The sequence below is a fragment of the Crocodylus siamensis genome, chromosome 11 (assembly GCF_052110815.1).
Source record: "Crocodylus siamensis isolate JL-2025a chromosome 11, ASM5211081v1, whole genome shotgun sequence".
Taxonomy (NCBI): Eukaryota; Metazoa; Chordata; order Crocodylia; family Crocodylidae; genus Crocodylus; species Crocodylus siamensis.
Window position 1 is genome coordinate 3204059 of NC_143405.1, and position 27943 is coordinate 3232001.

Sequence of the window (27943 nt, forward strand, 5' to 3'; positions counted from 1 at the left end):
TGGCTGGCTTCCGGTTTGCTTCCTGAACCCTGCGTGGAGCACTCATCCACCGCATCCCCACCGCCTCACCAGGCTGAGCATGTTGCTTGCGCTTAACAAATAAATAAATCATATTAAACCGATGTTACGGGAACATCTGAGACAGCAGCAGCACGAACGAACCTGCTTTCTGGAGATGAGAAATGGCTTTCTGCGGACAGGCTGCTATTTTACGGGCTAGACTTGCGTGCACATGGAACAGCATAAGGTGGCTTGCTAGCGTCCCTTGCCCAAATGCCCCCCTCCTTGCCGCTGGCCATATCCTGCCCCGTAGAAGAGGCTGCGGGTCAGAGGCACCGAGAGGCTGTGAAGTCTTTCGGGCTCTATCGGGATGAAAGGCGCTGCGTTAATGGGCGATGCTATTTCTAATTGTTCACTTTAATCAGCAGCTTGCGTTAGAAGCTGGTCCCCTCACCTGAACGTAGCGCCTTTGCTGTGCAACCCGCCAGGAGGGGGAATTCAACGCAGCAATTCCCGCCTGCCTGGTGGGGCCGTCCTCGGCCTCACCAACACGGGGGAATAATCCCATTCAAGGGGACCTGGGCCACTCCACGAGGGCTCCCGGGCCCCCAGCCCCTGGGGGGGGTCTGGAGTTTTTAATCTGTTGAATTCCCTTGGAAACGGCGGTTTATTGGCTTCACAACTGGCGAGGTCTGTCAGCGAGAGCCTGACGGGGAAACGCGCTGTCCCCAGCCACGAAGCTGACTTGATTGATTTGTCATGTGCAAGGTGAGAAAAATCGCGCCAAGCAAAAGAAGCGATCCGGGAGCAAGCAGCAAAAGGGAATTCAAACCTGTCTTTCATTGTCAGTACCCAGAACGTTACCGGTAACCGGAGAAAACCAAAGGCTTTTTTTTTTTTTTTTTTTTATTGTTGCTTGTACAATACGGGGTTTTGACACTGGCATTATCCCTCGTTATTACCCCATTATCAACAGAGACGGATTTCTCTAAGCAGCAGCGGGCCTCCGTCTCGCCACCCCTCCTTGCAAAACCAGGAGCCCATCCCACGAGGCCGGCAGCAGCAATACCCCCGGGTACCACTGCTGCATGTGGGGGAAGCCCCAGACCCGCCGTCCCCGCCGGCGATCCGACGCGCCGGCCTTTCTCCAACTGCCAGAAGTTTCTGAACCAGATTCAGCGCGGAGGCAGCAGCACAACCAGGAGACACGCCAGGGAAGCCAAAGCAGCTGCGCGGGCGTGAGAGCGAGGGGGGTGAGCTGGGCATCTGCCCGGCAGGGGTTATGCACTGGGGGCAAAGGCAAGCCCGGATTTCCCCCTTGTTCACGAACATCATTTCACTGCAGCCGGGCTCAAGAGGCAGCAGCAGGGGAGGTAGAAAAAGCAAGCCGGGATCTGCTTTATGGACTGCTGGGGGGAAGGAAGTTGGCAAGCCGCGCTCCCCTCCGGTGCTACAGCGCTGGCTCCAGATGCCTGAACACGGCCTGCTGCTTAAGACAACGACGATGCTTTAATAATGAATAGGAAGCCCTTAAACAAAGGGGGGCGCCGAGGAGACTCTGCTAAAAATAAGCAGCCCCACGGGGAGACGCTGGCTGCCATCGCCGCGCCAGGAGCTTCCCCAAAAGCCGAGCCCGGGGCTGGCAGATCCGGCCGAGGTAGCCGGAGCGCCCCGTGCCCGGGCAGGGGTGCCGAGTGACGGCGGGCTGAGCTGCTGCTCAGTCTGCACCTCACCTGCGCGCGGCACGCAGCGGTCCTTGGCGGATGCTGTTCCCCCACAGCCCCTCCTTGCTCTGGAAAGCCTCTCCCTTGGGTGCCGCAGACCCCTGGGAGAGCACAGCGTCCTACAGCCCTCGCCAGCCCAGGCCTGGTCTTCCCCCACGCCGGGCCCTAGCAAAAGGTCCCTCCCGCTGTCCAGCATGCAGGGACGCCAGCGCTCTCGGTCCTTACCCAAAGGGCCAAGCTGGCAACTCCTCTGACCTGCGCCGGGCACCGCTCCGGCCAGCTCCCACATGCCAGCCGTCTCTTTTTGCAGAAGCCGCATCAAAATCCAGCGTCCTCGCCTCCCTCGGGAGGTTTCCTGCTGCCCCTCTCCCCCCTTCTCCGGCACAGCCGAACTAGATATGCAAAAGCAGCTCCAGCTTCAGCTCAGCTCCTGGCGCTGTCGGATTGGCTGCCGTGTAGCTGGGTAGGAGAGCTACAATCACCGTAAATGTCAACACGAGCACGGCTCCCGGTGAGCGCTGCTGCGCCGGCCTGACACGCCGTTCCCCGCGACACAACCGTCGGGAAGCAATTAAGCCACGGGGAAGCGGACCGGCCTTTGGCTCTGCTCGTGGGAAACGCTGGAACAGCCGCAGCCCAGGAGCAGGTCCAGCACGCGGGAAAGGCAGAGGCAGCCGCACCCCGGGTATCGCCGAAGCTCCTACCCAGCGGTGCCCGCTGCTCAGGGCAGAGGCAGCCACGAGATGCACGGCGCCCGTTTCGAGGGGGAGCCGTGGTAGGTGGCAGGAAGGGGGAGCGCCGTGTTTTTTCACCCCCTCGCATCAGCTTCGTGGAGCCGCGATGCAGCCAAGCAAGACACAGCCCAGCACGCTGAAGCAAGGCAGCATCGTGGCACAGGCCAGGTCTCCAGCAAGTGCCCAGGCAGGTCCCTGGAGCAGCCCCCACAAGCCAGAGCATGTGACGGCATAATCAGCGGTTGGAAAACTGCTGTCCCCTCCTCAAGGTGCGAAGGCTGCTTGACCCCAGCTCCGAGCCCACCCTCCACGCTTTCCCCGCGCTGCTCGTGACAAGCCTGTCCCGGTCACCGGGACGGGCATCACCCACTGCCACTTCTAGATAAAGCGTCTCTAGCAAGCGTCCCTGTGGCACAGGGCACCATCATCGCTTGCGCCCCAGACTCACACCTGCGTCGTGTGCCAGGATTCACGACCCTCGGTGGCGAACGCCAGGCGGTTCATTTGGGTTGCTACAGCCCTCCCGAGGATGCTTCGGTTCACACCCCGCTCGGCAAGCGCCTCTATTTTTGCAAAAGCTCCTGTCTCCTGGTGGCCGTCTCCTCACGCTCGGCCCGAGATGAAGCTAACAGCCTGGAGAAGGGGAAAGGAGCAGCTGACTCCCCAAGGACGAGGCCAACGGCTGGCTCCCCACCCCGGGGAACACTGCAGCTTTCCGCGCTCCCTTGGGAAGCCGAGCTACTGACCTTTGCACGGGCCCTGCCTGCACTCGCCGGATGCAGAGCTCAGTCAGGACAGAGCCCGCGGTGCCCACCTAGTGCAACAAATCCTTTTGCAGGAGGTGCCCACGGGCAGCCAGCCACGGCTGTGCCCAGCTGGAGTGGATGAGAACAAACTCCCTCACCACATGGGCAGCTTGGAAAACAGCAGGTGAGGAGAGGGCAAGAGAGAGCTGGAGAAAGAGGGAGAGACGGCAGAGGAGGGGAAAGGCCACCCAGCTCGATGCACCCCCCGGCGCACGCCGACACGCTCCTGGAGCCAGACGGCTGCCGCTAGAGCATCCCTGGATTGCTCATCGAGAGCAGAGTCGGAGCCGCTGCGCAGTGCTGCCCCCCGAGCAGTATTTATGGCTGTTTCCTTTCCCACTTCTCAAAGGCGCCCGCCCGTGTCTGCAGCGAGCTATAAATCCCCTGGTGAGCAGCACGGCCGCCCTCCATCGGGAGAGGCCTCATGGCTCGCCAACGCCACGGGAAGGCCGAGCGCCGAGGATCGCACCTTGCCCCGCCAGGTCGCGCAGCTCCGCCGCCCCCGGAGCACAGGCAGCCGGGTCGCACCCATCCTGCGGGGAGGCAACGCACTGGGTCCACGCGTCTAGACGAGGAAGCAGACACGCTAACGGCCACGGCTGGGACCGAGGACTCGGGCCCCCTGCTAACTGAGCACGCGATAGCAGGCAGGTCGCGCTCAGGTACCCCCGGCTCCGGCTGCTGGGGTGCTGCGAGCTTTCGTCAAGGTGGCTCAGGGCTGGGGAAAGGGGCGCACAAAGGCTGGAGGACTCGCACCAGAGGCCCCCTCCTCCCCCCGGCTCTGCTGCTGCTAGATCCTAGCAGGGCCCGGCCTCCCTTCGGGCAGCCCGTCCTGGGGGCGAAGAGCTGGCGGGGCTTGCGCACTTCCCTCTCCCTCCCGGGGCAGCTCCTCACCCTCTGCAGGCAGCCTCAGGGCTCAGAGGCAAGCTGGACGTCCTGGCTCTGCTCCTGGCTCCCACGAAGTAGGGCACCAGCATGAGCCGTGCCTCGAGCTTCTGATACATTGCTCTGGCCGCCGAAACCGATGCAATGGCTTGACCCACCAATCCCTTTGCTCCCAAACCTCCGGGTGCCGAGGAGGGGTCCTTGCGAGAGAGCCCGCAGGGGCTGGGCCTGGGAGATCCCCGGCGGCAGTGGAGCAGCTCCTGCTGGGAAGAAGACGGCTCAAAAGGGAGCCCCCATCTCCGGGACCCCGCTCTTGCCGCCGCCAGGTGCGTGGGCTCGCCGGGGAGTGCCGGTGCCTCGCTCTCCTGCTTCTTATCTCCCTGGCCACAGCAGACTGCTAAGGGCGAGTTACAGTTTGACTAAACACCTTTATCTTTCTGGCAAGGCACCGAGACGCACAACCTGGACTTTGGAACGAGTCCCCGCGCCCTTGGGGCGCAGCGCGCCAAGGCAGCCTGGGCCGGTGGAGACAGGTGCCAGTCCGTCCCGTGCCAGCACCGCGCCTCTTGCACAACCGCAAGCGTTGTGAGGATGCTCAGGAAAGCAGCCCTGGGCACGGACGCGATTCTGGCCCCGCTCCACGGCAGGAAGCCAGGCGCACGGGCGTAGCTTTGGTCATCTCATTTCCAGCACAGCGAATGCAAACAAGCCCGGCTCCGAGAAAGTTCTGCTGATTCCCGCCCCCAGGTATCAGAGCTGGAAGAAAACCAGACAGGTGCTAAGGAATCCACCCCGTCCGCTCAAGTGGGATTGTCCTTGGCATTTTATAAAATATCAGATGCCAGGGACTGTCCAGCCACGAGCCCGGGGTTTCCCGGAGCAGCGCTCCTGGGCACTACGGTTCCCAGTAACAGCGCGACTACCGCACCCCGGCCGGGGAGAACTGCCCCGGCCTGCGTGTGCGTGCGAGGGGGCGGAGGAGCTGGCTGCCGGGCTGCTTCCCGCGCCCAGGGAGCTCCTGCCAAGCGCTGCTTTGAAGAAACCGTGCTCTGTGGACTCAGTGCTTAGACTGTACAGCAATGGGCTTTATAGCAAATCCTCCTGCAATCTGTTAGTCATAAAGTTCCTAGCACAACTTTATGAAGAGCCAGGGCTTGTCACGGTGTCCTTAAGCCAAATCTTCACCTCCCTTCTCAGCTGCGCGGTATGAGATGTGCTGGCAGCTCATCTTTCCGCTCCCTTGAGGCCAGGGCATTTCTGTGGCGTTACATGAAGCTGTAAAACACATTGGGGCTCATTGCTATTACGATTCCTCTTATACCTGCCTCGGAGCACCGTCATCAATCCTCACCTTCTGTTTTTGCACTTTCCAGTTGCTCACAGGTTTCCTTTATTCACCCATTCAACTCCCCGGTGTTATCTAAAAGCACTGTTGCAAAAGGAGATCCCGCGTGCTCCTCGGACCCCAAGCAGGGGAGAGATCTTTGGCTGGTGCGAGGCCAAAGTCTGCTCTTGTCCCCAGTTGACAGGCTTTGCTCGTCCTCGTCCTCATCCAGAACAGTTCCTCCCTGGCTCTGGGCACTCTCTCCTTCCACAACTAATTCGTACTTGGGTTACGCCGCATGTCTCAAAGCAGCTGGGGCGGATGGGAGGGTAAGTCAGTCCCTCTCGCCAGCTGGGAAATTACCTTTTCAGTCACTGCCGTATTTACTTTTTCCTCGGGTGTTAAAGCCTGAGTCCATCCACTTTTATTGGCAGTGATGCCTGGGCTTTATGATCACACCATCGATTAATAAAGGAAGTGCAATCATCTGACCCGAGAGGTTGGAGCGGGTGGGAGGGGAGAGCCAGCCTCGAAAGAGCCAGGACTCAACTCTGGTTTGGAAGCCAGAAAAAAAAAAAAATAATCCATTTTTTTTTTTAAAAAATATATTAGAAAAAAAAGGATTAGAGTTTATATATATATATATATATATAAAAGCTCAAACAAGCCCAGGTTTCTCAGTAAAATTAAAAATGAGGGGGTTGTTGTGGCTCGCAGGGGTTTGCTCCTGCTCTTGGAGCCCAGGCTTGCACAGACACGGCTGGCCGCGAGGAGCCCGGCGGCTGGCTCAAGGTCTGGGCTCCGGAGCTGGATACAACTGACGCGTAGGGCCGAACACGTGGGTTTGCTGTTGTAGGGTACCCCTGGGTCCAGGACTCATATTTCTGCCTTGAATCTGCCTGCCTCAGTCCTGGCAAAATCAAGCAAAGGTCCCCGTGAGCGCAGCTGCAGGAAAGACTTTGTCACCGGTTTTGGGGTTGGGGCGAAAGGGCGCAGCTGGGGCTTTTGTCTGAGCCTCCCAGGGAGTTAACAAGACAGCCGGGGCGGAAAGGGCGGCTCGGATCCCATATTCCAGCTGGCGTATGAATGGGAGACGCAGCCCGAGCTCCTGCAGGCTGAGAGGGTGGCACACCGCCTCCCAAAAACAGGCCCGTTTCTTTAGCTGCCACGGCCCCCCGGGTGCAGCCAGAGGAGGGCGTGGGAGACCCCCGCCCAGCCCTCACCAGCAGTCTCACCGAGTCACTGTCAGCTCGGCTCCTCTAATCACCCGGGATGTCTTATCCCACCCTGCTCAAGGTGGTGTTGGGCTGCACAGGCCCCTCGCTTTGCCTCGCACCATTCAGGACACGTCCCTGAGGGGCTGCCAGAAGAAAAACCACCTCTGCTCCCCCGGCGCAGCCAAATAACGGAGACGCCCCACCCCACCTGCCACTGGGTTGGGCAGCGAGACGCCAGCGTCCCACGGGGCCCAGGCCCGGTGAACAGCGAATGCCCTTGACTGCGCTGCACTTGTTTATTTTTTCCTCCAATTCATTTCTAGTTAAATAGTTAATCCAGAGGTGAAGGGCACAGAAACCACCCAGGTCCTGGAGATTAGAGAAACAATAGCGAGATAAAAATAATGGATTAGGGGAAAAAAAAGATTGCTTTGCCAATGTTTTTCAAAATCGGCCCGGTTTTCACAGAAGCAGGGCGGCACGGTTTTAGCACTGGGCAGTTGGTGCTTCTGGAAACTGAATAGGAAAACTCAAAAACTCAACCTCATTCAGGCCAACAGCTCTTCATCACCGGTTGCACTCTCAGGCTCTCATGCGAGGGCTGAAAACAAACGTCAGGGGAACGAGCCCAACAGGAGCCGCTACCCACAAAGGTCAGGGGTGCAGCCCGTACCCCCACGACCGCTGGCGAGTAGAGAGAGCATCACGGTACAGGTCATGCTACACAAGCCTTGCTCCTCATGCTCTTCCTCTATCGCATCCACTGCCTGCCACCATCAGAGACCAGACACAGCTCTGCCCCAGCGCAGCAGCTCGTACGTTACTGGGCTGCTGGGTCGGGCTGCCAGCAACGGGTGGGAAAGGAAAGTTAAGAAACTTTTTCACAATGATGCTATTCCTAACTCAGGAACTCTTTTCTCGGGACCAGGGCTAGTAAATCTCCTCCTTTTTCTCAGAGCCCGGACCCAGGCCTGCCCACCTATACTGCCAGGATCACTACCATTGCCTCAACGGCGCGACCCAGGATGGCAAAGCAGAACTCAGGCTAACAGACACTTGCTGGATCCGTTCGGCCTAACGTACCCGCTGGTGCCCATTTAAAAACATGCAGTTTTAAGGACAACAAACCCAAATGAGCTTATTAGCATCTAAATGGCATTTTGCATTGGTTTGTCTTTCCTAATAAAAATATTTGCATATGCAAAACCCAGGGTTTTACAGACGGTGGCTGAACTTGGAGAGCGTCCCAAGAAATTAAATGTGTTCGCCCTCCCTTTGCTCCAGGTGAAAACGATAAGAAATAAATAAACGTCTTTAAAACCCAGAATAAAAAGTAAAAGGCAATGTGTGAATGGTCACATGTGATGCTCGTGACAGTTTCCTTACAAGGGACGATTGTTTGGTTCAAGCACAGGCTGCTCTATAAGATAAGAAATATATGATTTCGTCAGGGGAGGTGGCAGTCAGGTCTTGGCAATGGCATTGCACAGCGCCGGGACTATGATACTCATGTTTTCTTATACCCACTTCTGCTTTTCCTCATTTGTTTTTTTAAAGGAAAACCACCTCTCAAAGAAACCAAAGGTTAGAGATTTGTTCTGACTGGAAACAATTTCCCCACTCAGTCGTGCCTACCACAAAACCCAGCGCCGAGAGAGAAAGCTAATTCCTTCCCATTGCCTGCTAGACAGACTGCTTGTGCCTTTTATGGGTAAAAAGCCACATCCTCCTCCTGTGAATTCAGATGGAAGGAGAAGGGTCATGTCTATTAAACCTGTGGTTCTTTACACAGTTTTCGCAGCGAAAAAAGAGTAAGAAACCGGTTCCAGATGGGCCTCGGACACATCCTCTGCTTCCCGACACTTGCTAGCTTGTGGCGCAGCACGTAAGAGCTCTTGCCCGCTGCGCAGGACGCTTGCTGCACTGCTGCGTGTTGTGATCTGGCAGGGCACGGCAAGCTGTTCAAAGGGGACTGTAAAGCTCCCAGGAAAGTTCCTGCGGATGAAAGTACTTGGCTGGCTGAATACCCATAGCCCTCAAAGGTTGCCTTGTGAACTCACCTCGCACGTCTATAAAAGCCACACGGCGCCTTTCCACTCCAGCCAGCAACAGCCCTCGAAAGGCTCCTACTTCGCAAATATCTGCAAACTGAACTCAGTTTTCATCGCCAGGCCGACATCTCCGAGAGCAGGATGACTTCTGCATCCAGACGGTCCTGCTTGCAGTCGAACATGACAGTTTTGACAGGAGTCCGACTTCGGTCCTCACAAGAACAAGCTGCAAAGCCTCCCGTAAAGTCCCTGCCTACCCCAGACACAAACACAGGCAGAGGAAATGCAGTTCTTAGAAACTGCTGAGCTAGATAGATAGATATACACACACACACATACTGACATCTCCGTTTTCCTTTAGTGATTTTCCCTAACAGCCCATTTCTATTTTCCCTGATCAAGGCAGCCAGCGAGCCGAACACAACTTTGAAGGGACAATGGGAGGAGCTCGGCTAAGCGTCCCAGCAACTGCTTTAGAAAAGTGCCTTTGTTTTCCAGGCTGAATCCCGCTGCTCCACGCTCCTGGTCAGAGCCCCCGAGCAAACGCTGCCCGTGCTGGAACGGGAGCTGCGCGCAGCGGACTGCAAGCCTCTTTACCAGATGCTCCCTGTAACTTCTGGGGCAGTTGCTTTCAGAAGAGGTGCTTAAAAAAATGCCATTAAAACTTACAAAACAGCAAATAAAACCTCCCAAAAAGTCAAAATCCCAGCACTGCCTTAAATTAACTGGCTGTGGATGCCTGTGAGGTGGACGTGGATGAGCACCCAGCTGAGGTTGCACGCTGGGCTTATCCGCAGCTCACACCTGCTGCTCCCTTCTGAATGGGAGCTAATGAACACAATTATGGTGAGGAGGTTTTCCCAGACAGAAAAAGTCAGGCTGAAGGCCCAGGTAGGAGGTGCAGATTGAGCAGGGCTCATCAACAACAGTCCCATGTAAAGACTAAAATACTTCAATTTACTTCAATATGTAAGGATGGGAGCGTCTGCCTCCAACTCAGATACAGACCCTAGTGGGAACAGGTTGCACCAGGGCATGAGGGAGGGATCAAAACGCATTCAAGCGCAGGAGGAGAGGACATCGATGCTAAAAGGTTTTGGAAAAGCCAGCACCAAGAAGGATCTCAGAACAAGAGTGATGGGGTAGGCCAAGACCCCTGTATAACAAAGCTGAGCTGGCCCTGGGGTCTGACGGGTAAAAGAGAAGCTCCGGTACAAAGCAACGTCCTCACTCCCTTCTGCGTGGCGGTGCTCATATCATTTCACAGCTCAGTGCCTCGGTTTCCCCACCAATCGGCAGGAAGTGGAGCTACCCCAAGCGCGCAGACATGAATTGGGTGCGGTTGCCGGAGGCTCTGGATATGTGGAGCAGGGCTGTGGGCATGCAAGTTTGCGTTCCTCGGGGCAAACCGCGGCTCACGCACCAGCAAGTCCCCGGGGTCTGCGCACGACAGGGAAGAGCTGCAGCAAGTGGGGCAGCTGGACTCGGACACCGACGGCGCTAAAAGAAAGGCTGCGCAGACCTCCCGAGGAGTTTCCCGAGGGCTTCGTTTGCCCTCTTTTGCACCAGGGCCCAACCCTCTGTACCTGCCGGCCGCCAGCTCCCCCTCTGCACCGAGCCCAGCGGGAAACGTGGACCCAGGTTTGCAGCCTGGAGGCGGCAGGATACAATGCTGTGTCCTTGCTGAAGCGCGTCTGTCCTGAGCCTACAGGTCCCAGGAGCGGAGCCGCCCATCAGGTTTCCTTCTGAGAGAGTCGAAACCAAAAGCTCAGGGCTGCACAGAGCCAAGAACACACCAAGGCTGCCTGGGAGTAAAGGTCCCCAGGGGCTGGGCCAGGGATCACATCCACTCGGGACTCAGGATCGGGACCCTGCCCCGGGCAGGGCGAAGCCCCGCTGCACCTGCTCCGGGTGCTGGAGCTGCTAATGCTCTCTCAGTGGAACGGACACGTGGCCCATTCCTGCTCCGATTCGCACCGCGGCACTCCCCTGCCCGGCTCGGGGGGGGGCCTGGGGTTCGCACCGTGCGGCTGACATTGGACCCTGGCCTCCGGCGCCTGCATTCAGCAGAAGGCCTCTGAAGTGCAGGACACTGCCAAGGTCGCGGACTCCCCTGTCCCCACCTACTCGAGCTTGTCCCCCTGGCAGGGGAAAGCCTGCCGAGCTCAGTGCTAAGGTAGCGCTGGCCTCCTCTAGACGATTCACCCGGTGCAAGGGGAGCCGTGAATCAGGGCCCCTGGCAGAGTCAGTGGGAAGAGGTTGCAGACACCAAGAGCCACCAGTGTTGCCGCACCTATTTTTCTGTGCGGGCTGCAGAGGCAAAGGGACATCCCGCCGCCTCTGGGGACTGCCTCCAGAAAGGCCTTGCCAGCACGGACCGGCTGGGACTAGGCTCGAATAAAGACTGAGACAAGCGGCGCACGTGTCCGCAGGTGCTGGGTCTCCAATGTACCAGACTCGCTGCCCCAGACCAGCCAGCTGGGCCTTCAAGCCCAGCGGCCTCCCTCGAGATCCCTTTCGGCAACCCACGCGCTGTTCCCTCTCTGCCCAGGGGCCCCAAGCAGCAAGGAGCAACGGACAGGCCCTGCTCTACCCCCCTGCAGCTCTTAGGTGGGCAGGGGATCATGCCAGGGCCAAGGGCAGAGACAGCGCTGGCACAGGGCAACTCTGCCCGCCCACGAGCGCTGTGCTGAAATGGTCAGTGATGTGGGCAGGGAGCCAGCGGGAAGAGCCCGGGGACTGCGATGGGTTGCAGGGGCACAGAGGGGCCCCAAAAGAAGCAGCTCCGCCTCGGATACCAGCCCACGGGAGCAACTCACCTCCATCCTGCCGTGGAGCCGCTGTGCGTGCAGCCTCCCACCCCGCCAGCCCAGCAGGCAGCAGACGGGAAGGCTGCTTATGTACCACGTCAGTGGAGCAAAACTGAAAGCAGCAGGTTAAGGCCCGAAGGCATGAGCCCCCGTCTCAGAAACACCACGAACCAAAGTCCAAGGCACTCGCAATCAGTCGCGGCTGCTTTTCCCGTCAGAACAAACCCGGGCCGCCAGGGCTTGTCTCATCTGCCCTGGGCAAGCCAGGGTCGACTTAAGGACGGGTGACCAGCGGCCAAAGGCTCCGTGTCCCAACGTCAGCAGCCGAGCTCCCCCTGACGCCGTGTGTTTGTGGCCACCTGCCCTCATCCACCAGCCTAGTCCGACCACTGCTGCCTTCAAACACAACCACAGAGGCAGGCACGATCCCCCCAGAGCTGGTCATGTGGGGCATGAATCACTCCGGTCCCTGGCTGGAAGGCAGGGCACCTGCCTCGGCTCTCGGGACTCTCCATCCGTTAGGAAATCATCAGCTTGTCAAGGGGAATTACATGAAAGGACTCCAGTGGCTCACGAGGAGCTGACTACTTCCTACCACTGAGTCACTCCATAACCTCCAGTCCCGTCCGATTTGCATACCACAAGGAGCAGCAATTGCATCCCTCTGGGGCCAGTCTGCTGGAAGGGGCAGAGCACCGACAGCGTTGAGCAGACAACCAGCAATTGGGAGATGCGCTTGTGATTTATGAGCATGGGCCAGCCCTCAAAGCACGGATGGGGAGACAAATCCTGGCGCTCAGATCGGCTGATCCTTAGGGAGCGATGGTAGAAGCCCTGCCACTGTGCCCATGCAGAGGGCAGGGCCCCATCCAACCCGCACGACTCCGGATAGAGACCAGCCGCCGCAGCCTTAGCAGGTGCCACGCAGCGCAGACAGGACGTCCGAGAAGCGGCCAAAGGCCTTCTCCGAAGCGCCCACAACGTGCCGTGCAAACGACGGGGCGCTCCTGGAAGCTCGCGTTTCCTTCTCAAAAGCCGGTGGAGCAGGTTACAAGTCCTGCTCCAGCCCTGGAGGTCCATGCTCCTGCCCAGAGCACCCAACGCTGCGCGTCCTGGGGTCGGTGCCACGGGATCCCCTCTGTGACCACTACGGCCTCGCCGCTGTGACTGCCAGGCAGAGCAGGAGCTGGCACCGCCAGGGCTGGCTTGTCCAACGGGGTTGAGTCTTAGCCCCCAGACAGACGGACAGGCCGGCATCTTGGTCCCATCCGATCCGGCCGGGGCGGGAAAGCCACGCATCCGCGGGCCAGAGCCTGCTTCCACGAGTCCTGCTGAGGTAGCGAAGACCTTGGAAGCGTTTTCCTCCCTTCTGTTTTGTCTTAACAACGACCAACATTAGCACCCTGCTGAAAAGAAAGCAGAGGCCCCAGGGGACGTGGGCTCCAGCTCCGAGAGCCTGTGTGCGACGTATTAGCCCTCACCTCACTTCTCCCCATTTGCTCAGAAAAAACATGTGTGCATCACCCAAAGGCCTGCCAGGAAAGGGACCGGGCTTGGCATTCACTCTGCTTGCGAGCCAAAGAAAAAAAGAGAGGTGTCTCTATGCCCAAGAGTCCGGGCAGCCCCATCCGAGCCATACCAGCCGTTCCCAGAGCTGCTGCCAGGACCCATGGAGACAAGGCCACGTTTGGCTTCACAGGGAGCCGAACAACTATTTGCTCCTGGGCTGTTTTTGGTCACTGGTCCCTGCTCCCCTTTCCATTCTGCTTCGAGCTCCCGGCCTGGGCAAACTCCACTCCACCCGCAACCAGCCAAACCCGAAGACATCCTCATCCTGTCCCGTGCAAAGCCGTGCTGGCGTTTACAGAGCTCAGCTGTCCCGACCTGACGTTCAAGAGAAACCCAGGGTGAGCGTGCTGTTGGGAATCGAGCAGGGCGTGGGAAGGTTCACACAGTCCTTGCGGCACAGGAACCCGCGTTCGCTCGGAGACGGGGACAAACGAGCAGAAATGCTGGGCTGAAAGACCACAGCCCAATGTACCCGGGTATTGCACATCCCACTTCAGTTCTCAGCCCTGGCACTGACTTGCTCCGTGACCCTGAGTAGCCGACGAAACTTTCCCGTGCCTCAGTTTCCCCAGGCAGTACAAATACATCTAATGACCCTGGCCCTTCTCACAGACGGGCCATGAGAAGGAGCGAACATTGGGAAGCCGCTTCAAGGCCTGTGGACAAGAGGTGGTTTACCGGAGTGTGGAGGATTGTGATGGTCTCTCTCTAACGCCTCGCGGTACCTCGAGGCAGAGCAACGCTTGCAGGTGCCTTTGATTCGGGAGCTGCGCAAGCAGCTTCGTCGTGGCTCTGCGACGCAATGAGCTCCAGCCTAAGCCTGAAAGCCATTTTAGCTGTGCACCATACAGACTTCCCCGTGTAATTTAACAAGTCTCTCAGAGGGCTGGGAAGTGTGCTGCACGCTGCATTTCTGACTCCGGGGCTCTTTTATCTCGGCTGTGTTTTTTTCCTGCTCCCCTCACTCCCTGACAGTTTCAAGATTTTTGGCATCATAACTGCAGCCCGGCTTGTCAAGCTAAACATCAACAGAGACTTTAGCTGTACGTGGGAAACGAGGGGAGAGATAAAAATAGCTATTAACTCTGCTTTTAGAATATTAAACACACAAATGGTTTTGCTCCAGTAAAGAGAAGGGGCGCATGGCTCTTCTCACACGCATCTACTTTACCCTAGGGCAACACCGGCATCTCCAGCACAGTTACACTCGACTGGGGCTAGAGCCTGCCAGCGCACGGGCTTGCCTCTGGCAAGCAAGTCCAGACTCCAGTGGGGCCAAGTGACTTCAGGACTGGGCCTTTCGACCGGTGCAACTCGAGGCAAAATCAGCTGCCTTTATCCTGCCATCCAGCAATCTCCCCAAACCAATGCAACAACATGGTTTGGTCTCATTTAACTCCAGAGACACCATTTCTCAGAGCACATCCCGGCCCACTAGCATTGCAACAACAAGTATGGAAATGTCTGGGAACACTGGACGCTCTGTTTCGGGGAGAGGGAGCATGCCAAGGCGGGGAGGGCAAGAATGTGACCTAGCTGGACCCCAGCACGGAGCTCGCTCCCTTCCCTTGCTTTGGCAACAGAAGGCAGAATTAAGCTACCACCAGCAAACCATTAAATGCACGTAGAAAAGGACCCCAAACACTGCAACAACACAGCTGTAAACTGCAGGGCCTGTGCACATCATTGCAGTATTTCCCCCCATGCTTTAAGAAACCTTGCAGAGCACCAGAGGAAGAGCTCACGGTGAATCCCAGCAAGTGGCTGTTTTATTGCCCGGAAACACTTCTCCAGCCTCGGAGAAGACTTACAGGAAAGACGACAAAGAGCGCGATCCTCTACGGCGACATTGCTGGATGCGGGAGCAACCTCAGCGCTGACCGCGCAATACCTGCAAGAAGTTTTCAAGGGATTAGCAGGAAAAAAAAAGAAAAAAAAAATTGGTTTAAAAGGGAGAGGGAACACGACCCTACCCATTTAGTCACTGTCTCTCTGCAGAGGTTTCTTTTAAGCCATTTTGTATTTGCTGTTGTATATTAGGAGCCTTTGGATATTCCTGTCAACCATAAACTATTCCCCTTGAACAAATGAAGCACTAACTGTGGCTTGGGAGGAAAGATGCAGCTAATTCCTGTCCGCGATGCACAGTGCGGCCAGAAGAGTTGCAGTTCGTGGACAAACGTGCCGCACGAAAGCATTTAAATTCTGAAGATCAGACGGGCAAGACGAAAACCTCATACCCAGCCCCAAACCAGGAGCACAGAGCACGACGACACTCATTGTGAGATCAATGATAGCTTTCCGCTGCCCCAGGAAAAATCCCCATTGCTCCATCTGGTCTACAGTCAAGCAGCAAATTTAAACCCGCTGTAAAAGGCCAGCGGGGTTTAAACCGGACCAGAGATGAAGCCATAAGTGCCTTCAGCGGGGTATATCCGTCAGGCAGCAGGGTGCCTTTCACCCGCCTCATCTACTCACCGCAACTCTAACGAGTTTAAAAAAAAAAAAAAAAAAAAGCTGATGAAGGGATCAGCAGAATCATTTCTGACAAGTTTCCCTTGGTTTGAACACAGCAGTCATCCAGACGCTCCCTCCGACTCTTTAAGCGCGCGTCGGGATACAACACCCGCGCCACGTAGGAACGGTCTAACAGCAACAAGCAAATTAGGGAGGCAGTGGTTGAATGGCTTTCCAGGACGTGAACGGATTCAGTTGGGCAGCCGCAGCAAGGCTGCTCCTAGCGAGGCGCTCGTACCAACTCCTCACGACACAAAATACTTAGAGCAGAGGCACCCAAGCCTGGCAGGGAAGGCGGACGTTCAACCCCCCGCACCTGGGATGTGTGTTGCACGCGTGAGGCTGGTGAGCCCATGATGAAACGCTGGCAGCCTTGGCTTGGGGCCGGATATTCATGCCCTGTCTACGGCTAAATGGGAACAGCACTGCGAGTTGAGCCGCGGCATTGGCATTGCCCGAACGGTGCCTTGTGTCTACACAACGCTGCTCCACCTTTTCTCACGGGTATCACGTGTGCTGATCAGGCAGTGACACATCTCTGGCTCACTGCAAATTAGCCACGTCTTCTGATTGCAGAGGGGTGTTAACACATCTGCTCCACACCATGGCTTGCTTGCCTTAGGAGGTCCCCGCTGCTTCCAGTCATCGTGAGCTGGGATGTGTGGAAGAGGCGCCTCGGTGTCCCAGACCGCGCCAGGGCTGCAGAAAAGCCCCTGGACAAAGCAGCAAATCCCCTGGACAAGCAAAAAGCTGCCTACCCAATGTCCTCATCGATGTTCGCCACTGGTTTCCTTGCACGTGCTTTCTCTGCCGGTCCAGGCGGCCTAGGTCTTGAATATGCACGGCCGGTACCAGACCTCTAGCCAAGGAGGCCTGGGCAGAGCAGCCGCCGGAGGCCTGCTCGGGTAGCGGGCAGGTGGAAGTGCTGCAAAACCCTTCGGGATCCCCCATCCCCATTCCCAGTCCTGGCTGGGCCAGGCACAGGGAAAGCTCTCCAAAAGGCAGCTGGCTTGCATGGCATTGCCATCACCCCCACGGCACTGCTTTCCCCTCAGATGTTCAAGCCGATTAACAAACGCACTCACCCTCCTGCACGGCAGGTTTCCCACTGCATGCGCAAGTGCAAAGTCCTTTGTTGCTCTCCACCTCGCCCTGAGGCGGAGGGACAAGAGCAGCCAAGGTTTCCCATCCCGGGCTGTCCTTACCAGCAGGGTGGGGAGGGCAAACCGTCTGGCTGGACGTTTGCACCGCTGCATCAGGAACGAGGAGGCTGCCAAGACAGGAATCCATTTGAAGACCCGTCTCTGAGCTCCCTCATCAGGTCCTAGATTATGATTCGGTGGGAGGGAGGGAGCAGGGAGCCTGCCCTTCAATTTCTCAACAGTTGCTTAACTTAAATCCTTCATTCTGAAGATAAGCACTAAATCAAGCTCGAGGAAAGAAAAACTCATTTAATCAGAGGGAGCTAAGTTCAGAGTGTGCCCAGGGTCGGTATTATTGCTAACTTTCACTTTGGAGGTAGAGCATTTAAGCATAATCCGTGCCTGCTGCAGAATGCCAACAAGCTGGTGTCTAGTGCTGCATGGATATTTTCCAGCAATAACTGGATTTTAAGCTCTGCTTTCTCTTCACTCTTTTTTTTCTTAGCCTAATATTGTCGCTGCAATGCAAGGGAGGGCCAAGCAGAGCGCGTGGGTTTAGAAGAGGCCACACCACACAGCAGGTCCCTGCAGTAACAGCCCGAGGATTTCCTCCGCGAAAGCTTTGGAACGACAGAAGGCCACCCCGTGCTTTTCACCCAGCTTGGCTCAGGCCAGGGGAAGCTTTTGGAGCTGAGTGAGGATTATGCGGGATATGCTACTAGTGCAAGCACGGGTGGTGAAGCAGACAGTAGCCCACTGGGATCGTGTCTCAACGCTTTGGTTGAAGGCGCCTCCATTTGCGTGGGCATACCCTCCAAGTGAAAATGCAGCGGGGCCCCAGCAGAAGGAAAAGGCCGAATGACAGTCCGGGGGGCAATGCTTTCATTTTCCCCCTCTTATTCATTGTTGAAGGTAGAGAAATATGGATTTCCATCAGAGATATCAGAAATACGTATGCCCATCAGAGTGAATCAACTTCACTATTGTCTTCAGCGAGTGCAGAATCAAGATGGCAGCACCTACACCAGGCCCCCCATGCCACCCAGCTTGATTTTATCCCTATCCTTGCAACAGCCAAAGCTGCAAATGAATTCCCCAGAACGACACGTACCTGCAGAAGTAAAATCTCCATCTTGCATGAACAGCAATTTCTGCAGAGCAGTGCAATGCCGAGGTAGGGCAGCAGCTTATAATTGACTCAGATAAACCTTAACGCTCTTTACCTCCAGCAACGCAGCCCCGAGAAAGGTGTGAAATTCTTCCTTACCTGTGAAGCCATCAAAGACATTCTCAGACAGGGTTTCCAATTCCCCACAAATACACAGACGCGCCGGAGTAGGAGGTTAAAGGCCCGGGGATGGGCTCTTCTGGGTCCTTCTCCTTCACTCTGCCACTGACTCACAGGGTGACTCAAAAGCCAGTTGTTTCACTTCTCGGTGTCTTGCTTTCCTCATCATAAAATATTTATGTAACTCTCCACAGTGTTGAGAGGCTAAACTAATTGAAGCTAATGAGTGCTACAGAAGTGCAGGGTGTTTATTACAAAACCACCAGGGCCCATGGGAAATGGCTTTTGTGAAGCAATTTTTCATTCCTGGATGTGAATCACCTCCACCAGCTTTTATCACTAGCACCAACCTTCACCGTACTGTCTATACAGACAGAAGCAGAAAGCACCAGGGTGTATGTACATCCCAAAATACGACCAACACCTGTAAGGATCAATAGGAGCGATGAGAAAGAAACCAGTGATAGAAACAGGGCCCAGACCTTTGCAAACTCCTTTCACTTGCCAAGCAGACACACCCGTCCATGATGGTCTGGCTCCCTCATCCTAATCCAGGCTGCCCGTGTTCTGGTTGCTCCCACGTACAAATATTAATTTTTCCTGATAAATAATAAATATAAGGAGGAACCAGCGCAAACTTGCCCTAAGATTGAAGAGGGTGCAGCTGTCAGAGCTGGTGGGTTTGCAGAAGGTCAGTCCTGTGCACAGTATCTGGTTTTCCCCTCTGGGTTCAGGGCACTTCCACACACCTGCAGACGATCAAGAGCTCCCTGCTACACAGGCTGCTAAGGACCTTTGCGCCTGCCAGTGGAAAGGTGGAGCAGTTAACAGCTCACGGTATACCCAGTATTTGGCTTTGCAAGCACCTGGGCAAAGCTGCACTGATTTCTGGCTGGAAGTCAGCTGAATACCCCCCTGTACAGGTGGGCTGGGGAAAGAGCTTCCCTCTGGTTCACGATACAAGTTTGGGTCCCAGTCTGGGGTCAGCGAAAGCAAGTAGCAGGGCACACTGGGGCCAAAGTCAGCACTGCACTGCAGCTACCTTACGCTGGCGGCAAGGCAAGACTGGAAGGGAAATGCTACTGGAAATGCTTTGCGGGGAGGGATGGGGTGCTCCAGAAAGGGAGAAGCAGTACTTATGCTAAGAGGCGATGCAGGCACAAGAACAAAAGGGTTTCCACTGGCCAGGAATAAGTGTGGGTTGGCACAAGAGAAGGTTTCTATCCAGCCAGGCCCATACGCACTTTTGAGGCGGTGTTAAGACAAAGCCCGATAACTCCATGAACGGGATTACAGGCCACGGTCAGCTGTGCTCTCAAGCGGCTGGACTCAACAACCCAGGGCGCCCCTGCCAGCCCCACGGACAAGTGGCCCGACAGCTGCTGCGGACCCCCCCGGGAGACGGCCAGCACACGGGGAGTCCCCGGCAGGCGTGGACAACACGGCCAGTTCTCCGACATGCTCCGCGCACACCGAGCCGGGGGACGGACGGGCCGAGCTGGAGACATCCAACAGCCTGGTAGTGGCTGTCGCTGGCTGCCACAGTGGGTCGGTATGGAGAGAAAGTCAGGACAAGCGGCCTGGACCTGAACCAGCCCCACCAAAACCCCACACAGAGATGACATAAACCCATCTTTGCACCACTGCCCGAGTCCCAGCACCATGACTCGGCCCCGACCTGGGCTGGACCTGACACCCACACGCAAAGCCGGCATTTAGTCCCTTCATCCCGGCACCAAGTATCTCGTTTCAATTTAATTTCACAGTTGTAATGGATTTTTCAAAAATATTCAAGAACATATTTACTTTCCAACATCTTATTTCCTTTCACATTTGAAAAAACTTTCTATCTAATCCCCCAAGTCATCCTGCAGTCTGAATAATTTCAGGTTTTTAATCAATAGCTGTCAGACTTGTCAAATTACTTTAGGGACCACAAAGCAATTTTTAAACATTCATAAACCCTCATAGAACAGTTAAGTGCACTGAATTTTAAAAGAAAGAGGAACTGAATAACACTGATCAAATAGGATTATATTCTGGCAAATTATAAATTAGTTTTTTATGAATCATCTCACAGCTACTTATCTAGTGCCAGGCTTTCACTGCCTGTAGGAAAGCGAGCTGCGTGTTCACCTTTCGAGAAAGAAGCCCTTTTTTCTTAAGCTGTCAGGCACCTCTCTGGGAGCAGGGTGCAGCCAACTTTTTCTGCTGTCCTTCAAGAAACAACATCATTAGCTACTTCGTGGCTCTCTGAAGCTATCGGCACTGCTCTACGAGCCCTTCCCGGTAAACCACGTCGGCGCAGCAAGGCGAACGGGGGGTTTCCTGGAGTCGTCCGGTCCCTGCTCGTGCACACTGCAGCTTCACAGCAAAAAAATCACTTAACACCTTTTTATTTCTGATCGCTAAGATGATGGTGGGAAGGCGTAGTCTCCAGCAGGTGTGCGAGGGCTGGGTCACCCAAGCCTGAATGACTTTCTGTAATGGTGCTGAATATATGAGTTTCAGCCCGGATGCATCATCCCCACCGGCCTGCTGCTAGCACTGCCTCCAACGGCCACACCACTCCAGGTCCACGCCGTGAGCTCCCTCCCTTCTGCTACCACGATGTCTACACGTTGCACCTGCGCACGCGCCCAGTAAGGTGGCGTTACCGGAGGATGGATCTTGTCTTTGCAAATGCAGGCGAGCTCGACTGGGGCACACTCACTAGCTAACAGGCAGGAGGCACATGTACAGCTTGGCTTTGCTTTCAGGCTGGTAACACTCGTATTAATAGGAAAAATGCATTGTGTGGAGTTAATGACTGCCAGTAAATCCAACAATGCAGACTGGGGAAGTCACGACCGAGCAGTGGGACCATTACAGGGCTGTGTGGGAACCCATGTGAAACTAGCTGTTAGTGCCAGTTTCCAAGGAAAAGTGCTATTATTGTCTCAAAAATCTGACTCCACGCATCCAAGGGGGATGAACCAGCCATGGGTCCTGAACTCTCGTGCCCTCTAATGAGGTTTCTTTTAGGTCGGGACTGAATCGCATTGAGAGGGCCATACGGAGAGAGCGCACTGCTGTTGCCGGCACCGTACCCGCTCCAGCGATGAAGAGAGGCCAGCAGTCTCTAGCGGCAGCAAACACCTATCGCCAGCCCTGCTTTTGCACGCAACACGTCATCACAGCACGCTCCCTAATTGCAAGGATGCGGCCGAGACAAGGAAAATGAGGCAGCTGCTTGGCTCCATCGGGAACATGGGAAACCTTCCAGGAAAAAGCACAGCTCGGATCACAAAGACGAGACTAAGGAGGATCAAAAGAACGGAACATTTTTACCCACCATAAGCAGAACGGAGTCCAAATCCCGCTCCCCTGCCCTGACCTCATTGCCCTCCAGCTCAGCCTTCATCTTCCACTTCCTCGGGAGCAACAAACACTCATTTGTGCCTTTTAGCAGTGAAGCAGCAAGGCCTTCTTCATGCAGGGGGGCTCCTTAGATCTTCAGTGCGGCGCGCATTTCGGTACCGCTGCAGGGACTGAGCGCAGCACACACGGGTTGTCTGGTTGGACTTTCGAGGGCAGTTTAATCCCAGCTGCTGCTGGAGGCGTATTGTGGCAAGCAGGGAGGCATTTCTTTATTTCAGCATCTGAAATCAGAACCAGAGCAGCAGCGGGTACCGTGCTGGTACGAGGAGGTGGCCAGCAGCAGGCGCACTCCTCAAATTAAAAGCAAGAGGCTTGTGCCAGGTGTGGACCAGCAAAGAGGCTGGTTGGTCTCACGCTGGTACAAGTCAAGAGGAGGAGGTTTGGGAGATGGAGGACTGCAGGTGCAGGAGGGGACACACATCGGCATTTCAGTGACGTCCCCGACATCCCCTAGGCTCCGTGTGTAGATGGACCCGAGTCGGATTCCCAATGCTCGGAAAATCCCCTTGCAGTAATTACTTTTATTAGTCTTTGCTTGTCACGCTGCTCCCCTCCTTCCTATCCTGCAAACTGCTACCGAGCGGGCATAGAGCACGCTGTCCTGCTCTCCGATCTGCGGCAGCTCAGCTGCCCTTTGCCAGGACGTTCAACTTTAAACATGAAACCTCTGCAAACAACACCGTGACTTTACCCGTTACTCATTTCCTGAGGCTTCTGGCTGCTGCCTGGATGGGTGAGGTGCCGACAGGGATGGGACGAAAGTGACTTACGCAGCTGGTTTAGTACGGTGACAGGCCAGGATTGCTGAGCATGTGCAGTTTCAGATTCCCAGGACAGGATATTCCCCGCGCACCGATTCGCATAGCCACGTGACCTGGTTTCTGACAGCTGGGCCAGATAAGGCCGGGATCTGGAAGCTGACTGTGTTCAGAGCTTGGGAAACCTTGCTCCCAGAAGCCAGCCTGCCAACATCTGTCCAAATCGGTTCCTTCGCCTTCACCTAGGTTTTATCCGTGGGTCTGGAAATACTTAATGCAAACAGCTCAGCCCAGGAAAAGAAGAGTGAGAACAGCTACTCAGACAAATTCACTAAGAAATCCAATAGCGTCGGACCTGACTAGCAGTAATTTGAGTTGCCCTCGTTTGTGGTACAAGTTGAAGAGGCAAAAACATTTCTGAATGAAGAAATATTAGTAAGTCACACATGTTTTTAAGGCTTAGTTTGCTTCCTCTTGGGTCTGGGCTCAGTAGGACTGGCAAGCTAGTTATTACCCTGCAGACATACCCCTGGGAATGTATTATTTCCCTTTCAGTTTTCTTTCTCTCTCACATCCACTTTATTATTATTTGTTGTTCTTCCCACTCCCACTGTGAGGTGTAAAAATCAAATACTCTCACCCCACCGGGCTAATACACAGGAGCCGGGAAGGACTTTCATATAATTACACGTATTGTACAGTCTAACCCCGAATAATGCCGTTCCAGGACCTAAAAACAGAAGTAAAGAACATGAATAGGACACTAATCGGATCAGTTCAGCGTAAGTGGCAAATCTGACATTTCCTTTCATCTTCAATCATTAACCCCGTGCATTACACATACATGGGGTGGAGGGGGGGGGATGATAAAAATTCACACATTTCATTACTTCCCTGTAATAATAATAATAAAATCAGATTGCTTTTTGTCATGAGATAATCTGTCCTGGGATTTGTTAACCTAAATTTAATTAAGGGAATTTTTCATTAAATGCAAAATTAAAGACAAGAGGCCCTGATTTTTGCAAAATGACAATGTAATGAAAAGCAGGGATTTGAAGGGCATAGAAGATGGTGCAAGAAAATGCACAGGAGGCAGCAAGAGCGGTTTCCCCTCGACAGCCACAAAAAACAGCCCCTCCTAAGACACAAGCACGTTAGAAAGATGGAAGAACTTACCATCGCGCAATCTTTCCTCCCGCACTTTCCAGGACCAGGAAGCAGTATTTAATGTAAACTCCAAAACCCATGGCAGGAAGTGCAGAGATCACGCTGCGCCTCTCTTTTTCCTCCTTGTATGGTCTGAACAGCTCTGATCTGCAAGCTGACTGTTGGCCCCAAGCCTTAGACCCCTCTGGTCTCAGCAAACCGTTCCAGTCCGGTCCACTGGGAACAATCATCACTAGTTAAACAAAGACTATATTCTAACGCGATGTAATGGGCTTTTAAAGGGGCCGTGCTCCAATTCCTAGCTCTTCCCAGTTTCAAGGCACAGGACTTTTTAAGCCCACGGACAGCAGAAGCCATGGAGAAGCTTGCATTTTACAGTTAAAAAAAATTGAAAATAAAAAGCTTGATGCCTCGCAAAGCCAGGGATTACACAGGGGGAATCAGCACAGAGTTGTTGCCAATCTCATCCACCTGGTACATCTCCAACTCCAGTGCTGTCAGATGGAGCTCGGGGTGTTAGAAATGCAGGATCAGATCCGTCGTGCGCAAAAATGACAGGGCAATACTTTATCTGAGGCACCCGAACAACCAAGTCATCCTAACTTTCTCCAGTGTCTTTCTTCACAAAGCACTATGCAAACTGCTGTCTTTGCTCTGAATTTGTACAGCCCCTTGCACCAGGGCACTGGGAAAGGCCAGGGAAAGAAATCACACGTGCAGAGCAGTGCTGCGGTGCTAAGACGACATGGCCAGTCCATTAAAAAAACCACGAGACCAAAGCCATTTGAGTCCTGATACCTGTCCCCTGCTCTCGTCTGGGCCCGGGGTTTTATGCCCACATTCCCCCCCCGAACTGGGCAAACTGATTACCAGGAAAGCAGAAGCACAGGTGAGCGCGCACAAAGTGCTGTAAAGCACACGAAGAAAACAACCTGAAAATACGACAGCGCAGGCGTCCTGAAAACATGCACAGATGCGATCTCCAAGCTGAATCTCTCCCCGTAGCCCTCGCGCTGCCCTCAGCAGATGGGCGGATCTACGGTTGGTGAAACGGAGGCATAAAGAATTCATTTGGCAAAGATCAGGCGGCAAGAAAACGAGAGGTGTAAGAATGGGACCCAGGAGTCCTGGTGCCTGGCCGCCAGATTCAACCATTAGGTAACTCGGCTGCTCGCATTTCTGCTCTCGCGCTGTGCTGGAGCTCACTCCAAGGCTCTTTCGTTGCAGCGAGGGGCGTGGGCAGGTCCTGGTATCTGTTTTTCAGCTATTCATGCTTATCTGTACGTGTGAATGCATTTTAGGAGCACTGCTGATGCCTCAGGGAGCTGTTTGGTGGTTGGAAATAACTAGTATCTGGCAGCTCGGTTCCTACCCGACGACAGCAAGTCAACAAACCAGCTCTTGCTTTACTTTGGAAAAAGACAGAGCGAACAGGCAGCGCACGGCTGAGATCTGCGGGTTCGCGGGGAGCCCCGTTAACTTAATAACAAAGTTCAGTTTCTCCAGCATCCTCACATCTGCCATCTCTACAGCTGTCTTCACGCCCTGTTTAAATTCACACCAGAAGGGAGAGCTGCAGACTGGCCGTGAAGTATGTCTGGAGTCTACTCTCATCCTCTTCCTTATGGCCCTGAAGACATTTATCGTCGCGGTGGCGTGGCGTGGCAGCTATATATTCTTAGCAGCCACTTCATCTCTCTCCCAGCCTTCCCCTGAACGCAGCGGTGGGACTAGAAATAACCGTCTTCCCCAGCCCGTTCAGCTTCCATGCACACTGGTCTTAATGGGCACAGGCTTTAAAACACGTAACTGCTTTTCACAGCCGAGTAACTCCAGTTGCCACTGCGTAGTCGCGTTGCAGGAGCAGTAAATAAACCAGAAAAGCTGGCCCTTTGCCTCCTGAGAAGGATCGGTGTCACCTTTACAGCGAGGCGGCCCAAGGGCACCGGCGGGGGGAAGGGCCCCTGCTTTTGATTGCACGAAGTGCCCCGGGCAGCGGAGAACTTTGAAAGGACGGAGCAGAGAGAATGCCCAACCAGGTGCTGGAGGGCAAGGCCCATCCCTTCTCAAGGAGGCAGCTGCTGCGTTGGCGGTGACGTCTTCTACGCCACCTTCGTCAGGGAGGAACCAAACTTGCATCACATTATTCGAGTCTTACGAAACCCAGAGCAGCGATTCCTCCTGCAGAGGCTGCATGAAGGCTCGGCCCCGCCGGCAAGGACTGGGGGCTAAACATCTTCCAACGGGCCTACCCAAAGGGGTTCGCAGCTGGAAGGGACCTTACAGATCATCGGGTCCAGCGTAGGGCACTTCTGTATCCTACCAGGTGTTTAACACGTGACCCAGCAACACGTCTCCCTTCCCTCGCCTTGCATCACCAGTCCCCGCTCTGTTTCGCGCTCAGACCGAAGACCGTGGTCATTCGTTTGCATTACGTTCCCATGCCACAAATCCCATAAGCACGGCGCGCGCCAGGGCTGCTCCCACAAGCCCGGGGCTGGGGTGCACAGCAGACTCCCTGCGCCCCTGGCACCATAACAAACCTGTTTTAGGGCTAGGGTTCCAGGGGAAATATTGGGAGATCTGGCCGTAACACACTCACCCTTATAATTAATACCAGGCTTAGTGTGTCTGAAGGCTAAGAGGCCTCCTGGGTGCTTGATCGAGGAATAACCTATTTAAGGGCCGTACTTACTGTGTGTCATGGACGTGCGTTTAAAAGGGTCTCTGAGGCCCAGCTGTTCGGCTTGAAAGAGCTCAGATGTCCACACACAGGCCCCTGCAGTCAGCTGATCAATAAGACAGACGGGCAGGGAAGTGATTTTGGTCTCATTTCTATCCATCTCTCAACTCACCACGAGAAAGTGCCCGAAGAGAGCCAAGGTGTTACGAGAAATGAAAAGCCCGCCTGACAGGTCGCCGCGGTTCTCTCCCCCCGTACCACTGCCGCCGACTTGTGAAGTCGACGCCTCCTTCATCAGCACAGCCCACTGCAGGGTCAAGTCCATCGCTCCTGGGCTTCCACGAGCGATCTTAGGAGCAAGGCTGTGCAGTGGTTATTACAGCCGTTGCGGCCACCTGACCCAAGCACGAGCCTGGGAACCTGGGACTGAGGACTCACCTAGCTCTAGGCACCACGACTTCCACCCCGGCCCCAAACATCTTGCAAAGTAGACACTCTTCTCTGTCTTGGGACACTTAACTTTTGCCTCAGTATTCCTATCTGTGAAATGGAAATACTGCTTGTGGTTGATACCTCACAGGGCTGTTGGAGGACGAGCAGATTGATATTCAGTTAGTGTTACGCATGTGCTAGGTACTGCTCTCACCCAGACTGGAAAGAAAATTAGGAAGCCTGCATGCTGCTTTTAGGTCCGTTTCCCTCAAGGATATTTGGTAAGACATACCTTTCCTATTGCTTTCATTGCTCCCCTTGCCCTGCACCCCAGACCAGGTCCCTCTTCCATGCCAAAAGGAGCTAAAACCTGATGCTTCCAGAGAAACTTGTAAAAAAAAAAAAAAGGGAAAATATCATTGCTGACCCTTCCAACTAGGCTTGTCGAATCCGCAGGCCTTTTAATTCCCTTTCTGTTCATATTCCACCAGCCTAGGCTGCTCACCCAGAGATACTTCTCTCTTCACCCCTCTTTCTCCTCTGGTTTATATCCAGCCACAGTGCATTTTTGCTCAGAGCTGGGTGATGAAAATTCATGTTGATGTTGCACTGTGATTTAGGAGTCTCTCCTCCCCTTCCCACGCATGGGTAATTCTATTATTATTCATAGGAGTGCAGTGGCGTACATGCATGAAGGGGAGAGGGGCCACTCCTCTGAGACTAGCAAACAGGAATCATCACAGAGCAACCCCTGGACTCCGATCCAGCCTCCCCCTGTGTTGCTGTGTCCAGGTCTGCAGCCGCAGGGCAGCTCAAGGACTTCCCTTATTTGCCTACTTAAGACTCGGGCATGTCATTTTTTCTTATACTTGTAAAAAAAATAGGAAGGTGGCGGCCAGATAAATCAACTTGATTCTGCGGCTTTGCATAGACAGAACAGAACCGCTGGCAACGTTTTGTTCCGTGGCACCATCAAGAAAGCAGGGAGGCAGCGCCTTGAAAAATTAAGTGCCTCTTGAAAGAGCAACTAGTCTCTTTATAAGCGCTATACGTTTCAGAGGGCCCTCATACAATATGCAGAAGGTCTCCGGGTAGCGCATCTATGCAAAGATGAGCCAGCTGAGCGCATCCAAGTGAAAGTTTGCCACAACAAGGTAACAAGCTGCTCTGAACACCTGGCTGGAAATCCCAGCTCGCTGCCCCGGGAGTGTGTGGAGCACGTGGCTCCTGTCCTGCAACCTCCTCCTCTTCTTCAGGTCGCTAGGGACAGACATTACAGATAAGCCAGCCAGTTAAAGTAATCAGAAACTGGTTTAAACCAGTAACAGAACAGAAGTTCACTGCACATAAACCGGTTTCAAAATGGCTGAAACTGGTTTATGATAAACCTGATTGAACGTAGTATCAGAATTG

The 27943-nt window shown here is 54.8% G+C and overlaps 1 protein-coding gene across 10 annotated transcripts in view; it reads right to left on the reverse strand.

Annotated features, from left to right (window-relative positions):
- DAB2IP (DAB2 interacting protein) overlaps positions 1-27943 on the reverse strand; it is a 263142-nt gene that overhangs the window by 56229 nt on the left and 178970 nt on the right. The window contains exon 1 of one of the 10 annotated variants that reach the window (XM_090021175.1): positions 23425-23624. The exons of the other annotated variants lie outside the window; for them this stretch is intronic. The gene's annotated coding sequence lies outside the window, so the exon portion shown is untranslated. Of the gene's footprint in view, positions 1-23424; positions 23625-27943 lie in introns of those variants that run through there. 10 annotated transcript variants of the gene reach the window in all.